The sequence below is a fragment of the Nyctereutes procyonoides genome, unplaced genomic scaffold, assembly GCF_905146905.1.
Source record: "Nyctereutes procyonoides isolate TBG_1078 unplaced genomic scaffold, NYPRO_anot_genome, whole genome shotgun sequence".
In the NCBI taxonomy this organism is placed as follows: domain Eukaryota; kingdom Metazoa; phylum Chordata; class Mammalia; order Carnivora; family Canidae; genus Nyctereutes; species Nyctereutes procyonoides.
The window spans coordinates 37,713-43,846 of NW_026575006.1; the positions used below are offsets into that span (position 1 = coordinate 37,713).

The 6,134-nt window shown below is 42.8% G+C and overlaps 1 non-coding gene across 1 annotated transcript; it reads right to left on the reverse strand.

The window, feature by feature from the left end:
• Positions 1-2,301: 2,301 nt before the first annotated feature.
• LOC129515954 (U6 spliceosomal RNA) lies at positions 2,302-2,410 on the reverse strand. The gene has a single exon (XR_008665687.1). It is a non-coding gene; the product is annotated as a U6 spliceosomal RNA (small nuclear RNA).
• Between the last annotated feature and the right edge of the window lie 3,724 nt (positions 2,411-6,134).

A 6,134-nucleotide genomic window follows, 5' to 3' on the forward strand; every position in this document is an offset into this window, starting at 1 on the left:
AGGATTTCTTAAACAAGACCCAAAAAGTGCTCATCATAAACCATTGCTATGTAAACAATTTTTTAAGGATTGTTAGAATAAATCAGGAGGATAAGCTGAGCTTTAGCCACTGTTGTTTTTATTATTTTCCCAGGAGAAACACACCACTCTGAACTGCTGTTGAAGGGGTGGTCACAGAGCCCCTGTCCTGATACCAGGCCCCTGTGGCTGTTGGTATGGCCCCAGCAATGACCCCTGTCCCTCCCCTCTCGACTTCAGGCCACCACCTTCCCAGAGGGGAGGCACAGGGACCCACAGCGATTTCTTCACCTTTAGTTCTTTTTTGTTACTAGAGCTGATGGGGGTCTGTTTCCGCTAATCTTAACTGTGGCAAAATGCTCCAGGATGTCTATTCTTCTGGTTACATATGGAATTTCCTGGACTTCAGTTGATTGCTTGGGATGGGGGCTGATTAGACGCAAGCTATTTCCAGGCATCCTTGCCTTTTCTTTCCTGAAAAACCATTGTGTTAGCAACATATTTTTAGGTGGGGCTATGTTATTCACATACATTTTCTTTTCTTTTTCACCAATTTCAAACTAAGTTTTCTTCCAGAAAAAAACATGCTAGCATCAAGGGACTACTTTCAACAGTTCTATTCTTTGTGATGCTACTTATATAGTCCTTATAGTACTGTACTTTGACATACTTATGATTTTAAGGCCCATTTTTCCATGTGCGATTTCAGGAGGCTTCCCTCAATCCTCCTCATCACCCCCTGCTCCTTTCCATCTATCTATTTATGGGTCATTATCCCTTTCTCCATCAACATCTCAGCATAGCTGAATGCTCCAGGGAGACTGGACTGGTGTGTGGCTCTGCCATGATGAATGGGTTTCTTTTCACTCTTCGGTAATGAGCTGGCTTCCACTAACAGCAGCTAATTTCTTTGGAGCTACTTGGAGTAAGTAGATTAGGTTACCAGTATTACTGTTTATCTCATTCTAGAATCAATGATCCAATTCACATGATCATCATCTATAAATCCAGGGGAAACTACTTTACAGAAACCCTAACAATTGATTAGTAGACATTTTCTGAAATGAATCATTTGCAAGACAATGTCTTGGTTCCTGACATGCTTCCCATTTCTGAGGCAATTAGGACCTAGTGAGTTGCTTATTTGTTGAATGATGATGGCCATTTATCCTGGCATAATATCTGAATCTTATCCCTAGTTTCTCAGTGTTTGGGCCACCAGCTTTTTTCATGTCTCTGTCCTATGTTTCTTTCTGAGACCTTCTCAGATAGATGCCCAGTCTGTGATATAGATCCTGAGTTTCTGTCTATCTGTTGATTTCGATGGAACTGAAATGTCATGGCTGTTTTGATCCTTGAAAGCAAGATCATAGCCAGGATCTGCCTCCTCTTGCTTTACCTTCCCAGGTCTAGCTGACCATATCAGAGGAAAAGCTAAAGAGATGTGTAGGTAGAAGACAGACAGAATGCCCTGCCTCTCATCCCAAGACCTGTATGGTAACACGGCCTGCCAACAGAGAATGGCTGCTCTTCAGCATTAGGGTCTGCTTGAGGCTAAAATCCTTGTTTTTCCAATCAGATAAGCATAAGATATTTATTTATGATTTTGTATATGCTAGGCACTAAATTATACACTATGCCTTAAAACCTGAGTGGGGGGCTTAGCCAGTTAAGTGTCTGCCTTGGGCTCAGGTCATGATCTCAGGGTCCTGGGATTGAGCCTGTGTTGGGTTCCCTGCTCAGCAGAGAATCTGCTTCTCCTCTGCCTTTGCCTCTCCCTACCATTTGTGCTCTTTCTCTCACTCAAATAAATTTAAAAATTTTTAAAAAAATTTGAATGGGACAAGAAGTCAGATCATTGCTGCCATACACTGAGCACTTTCTGTGAACAAGGTGATTTGTGCTAAGAGTTTTACCTACACCATCTTATTCAATGAGACAACCATCATTTGTCCTAGGTGTTACCACCTATAGGAGAAAACCAAAGCAGAGAAAGATTGGGTCCATTTTCTAGGTCATTTAACTAACAAGTTAAGAAATTAAATTCAAACATACACTTAGCTAACTCAAGAGAGTGCTTTTAACCACTACACCATACTACCTCCCCTTTAAAAATATAAATTATAGGCCAGAATTGCATGATAATAAGTAAGAGGAGGTCACAGAAAGGTTCTTGGTAGGCTAGAGTAGTCACAGGCTATAGAATAGAAGAGAGGGGTCCATAAAGAACATCTAATCCCAGATTTCTCAAACTTTGTAATGTGATAAAAATTATACAACATAAAAATTATGAAACACTTCATGAAGTGTTGCATGGCATCCTTGCAAAGGGGCCGTACTAATCTTCTCAGTGTCATTTCAGCTTTATTATATGTGATGCTAAGGGGAGCACTCTCAAACTTTTTAACTTCCAACCACAACATGAAATGTGTTTTACATCATGACCCAGTAAACACATGCATGAATAACTGAAATGAAATTTTACTACACTAATATTTGCCTTACTCCATGCACTGCACTCCGTTTTCCTACTATGTTTTGCATCTTTCTTTTAAAATAATTCTGGGAAAATAAAATAAAATAATAAAACAATTCTGGTTATGGTCTAGTAAATATACTTTATTACCTAGAAATCCTGGTCTAGAAACATCAACAAATGTGGTTACTGAGACCTAGAGATGCCTTGGGTAGCTAGCAATGTCTACCCAACAATGTCTTGCAAATAGTAATTCTAAGTGTTTTTGTTTTCTTTCCTCCTGTGACTCAGCACACCCACACAGCACCTTAGTGGCAGAGCTGGGATGGAACCCAGATTTCCTGATTCCCAACCCAGAGTTTTTCTGTCAAGGAAAGATTGCCAAAGAGGGACTCTCCCATGGTAGAGTTTCTTCACAGGTGTGAGTAGAAGTAGGAGGAAACAAACAGTGAAGCTACGGAAGATTCACACTGCCCTGCCCCCCAGTGGGCCTTGCCCAAGGTCACTGGGTCTAGAACGATCTAATTTCAAAGCCAATGTTCTTTTTCTGTCTGTCAACATTGGTTGCTCAGTGAAATCACCTGGGAGCTCTTTAGCAATGCTCATGTCTAGGCTATACTCAGATGAATTCCATCTGATTAGTTAAGGATGGGGTATGGTGTACAAGTTCCTCAGGTGATTTTAATACACAGTGACCACCTCAACAAGAAGATATCCCTTGAAACTCCTCCTGCTTAGCCTTCAAGCTCCAGCCAAAATGCCCCCCTCCCTGCCTGATAGCATCCTGACTCAAATTCACATTCAAAAGTAACTGTCTTTCCATTATTGTGTTCATCCAGCACTCCTAGAGCCTTTTATCCTGTGTTCATCCTGCTAGATGAGGCACTGAGTGCAGAGCTTATGCCTTACTCATGTTTGTAACCAAGTGTGCAATAAATATTTACAGAATGCCCTTTGCTCAGATGGCTCTTCTTCCCCAAACCACCCAGAACTCTGAAATCTACTGTGATTCAGCTATAACTCCTAATGATGGCGATGGAAATTCTCCCCAGGGTCAGTTCTACAAGGACAAGAGAGACGCTCACTGTTGGAGCTGCAGAATCCTGACCAGAGAAGACAATAGTCAAGAAAGACAGTGAGACTGCAACGTCTCTTCTTGGTGTCTGGGCTTTCTCTCCCAGTCTTTCCCCTCCAGTGTCTCCTCCAGGCTTTCAGATTTCTGACAAGGTAGTGTGCTCCAGTGTGCAGAACCCCGGACAGGAAGTGAGGAAGACAGACGACTTCCTGACCTGGTCACAACCCTTGGTGCGCTGTGCTGTAGAACTCCCTTTTCCATTTCATTAGCTGAGGATGACAACATTCCTAACTAAATTATGGCCCTCTGCTTCTTTCCCCTGGGGGATTATACAAGAACTCATATATGAAAACAAGGTTCGTTCAGGTCCTTGAGCTTTTCTGAGGACAGCTTTGTATAGATATAAGATACCTTTTGTTATTGTTTATAGCCCAAGGGAGTTGCGGAAAGAAGTTGAGAGCCAGCGATGCTCTTTTTCATAGGCAGAAAATAGCTGCTGGAAAAACAACCTGGTGTGTAGAGCACAATGTTCTTATCAAGCAGACAGAATTATCTTCCCCAGGCCTGCCATGAACACGAAACACCTGGTGCACACGTTTCCTGCCCCTTCACATATTTTGAAAGAAGGGGACCTTTACCCTGACCTGTCAAGCAGTGATCTTCACGAACCTCTGTCCACAGACTCTGTGACAGTTATCTTGGCTTGCTGCTGTGGACTTCAATGGTGAACATAGCTGCTTGTCACTTATGGGGCATCTTCTTCTCCAGATACCTCTCGGGCCTTATCAGATCCACACATACGCATTTCTTTTTCCTTAAAATGCAGCCACTGGATAGGTGAAGAGTCGGGGGCTTCCTACTACATCCTCCCAGTACTGTGTTGGGTGCTGCTGAGAAAAATGAGACCTTAAAGACTTGATCCTGACCTGGTGATTGTTTAAAATTTGGGAGGGGAAAGAAAACAAAATCAACCCACTGAAAACATTTAGCGAACAATACAAATCTATTCATAATAAGATTTGCTTTCTATCTTAAAGACGCAAAGGTGTTTAAAGAAGATAGAAATCAGTGTGGGAAGAAAGCTCTATGGAGGACAAGGACACGATACACACAGAAGGTGCTCAATAACGTTGGTTAAGTAAACGAAGGGGACTTGAAATGGGTCTTAAAGTACAAAAAGCATCTGAAATGGCAGAGGAAGGAGCAAATGGCCATGGCTGGAAAAGCCATGGAGCACAGTGGTTTTAAGTAATGACCATGGAGTAAAGTGGATTGACCTGGTTGTGTTTCCAAGCAAGTTAAGTCACATCCCTAAGCTTTCCTCTCTTCTTCCATGATAAGTGAGTACTAACAACCCCGCCAGCATAGATTTTGGGGAGAATTGAATGAGCTAAGGTAGGCAAAGCTCTCACCACAATGTCCAGCACATAGCGACTATTCAAACAAAATTTGTTGTTGCTGCTGTTGTTACTATTAGGGAAAATTCACACAAAGGCAGGAATTACTTAGTCTGTAATAAAATAATCAAAATATTTTACATTAAGTGTGATTCATGTGAATTCGAGCACACAGAACATGCCCACATCAGCACTGTTTGGTAGGAAAATGTATATTAGCTCCTCAAGCACCCTCCCCACCCCTACTGCCTGTGTACCCCCAGCATGCCACAGCAAGTTCACAATCCCTCTTCTTTGCCCTCCCAGATCCCCACTGATTCCCTGTCTCGCCTCACCCAGGGCTGGATGAGTGCCTGGTGAATCACAAAGAAGGCCTCTGCAATTGTGGTCTTTCAGACAACAACGACAGAGCAAGGGGTTTGGGGACAGAGATCCTCTCGGACATTTCTTGATTCTATCAAGTCATATATAGCCAATCTCCTCTAACATAAGGAGCACTCAGCAGGAGAATTTCGAGTTCCTTTACTGATCAAACTCTCAGGAGTGAGAACTGAAGGAATTCATTTTCTTCCTGGCAGACGTGGCTTGGGCCACAGGCACCGCAGCTAAGCTGTGATATCACAAGCCATTAGGCTGTTGTGCAGTTTGGGCACAGCACACAAAAGCCTGATGTAGGCATCTGCGTGTCCAACTGTGAGCTCCTACGCTCTCCCTGTGCAACTCACCCTATGGATGACAATTGTCTTTCTTGTGGTCACATTCCTAAGCTCAGAAGGCGTTGTTGGCAAATTACCTACAGGATAAAACCCAAAACTCCTTGGCCTGACAGATGAAGGCCTTCACATCCATACCTGCCTTCTTTTCGGCCTTCTTCTCATCTCCTGCCATGATAAACTTCTCCCCAGTCCTCCCACACACCACAACTTTGAGGACACTGTTCTTCAATCTGAGCACCTCTCCTAACCTTCACCTGGTAAACTCCTGTTCACTCCACCAGAACTACTCCAGTATCACTTTCAAAGCAAAAACCATCATGTCTTCTCCAGCCTGTGGAATCTACAATCCTTTGTTCCAGGTTGTTTAGATCCCAAAAGTTTGGCACATAATAGATGCTTAAGGAATATCTCTTGAATGAATGAATGAATGAATGAATGAGTTCTGACTTCAA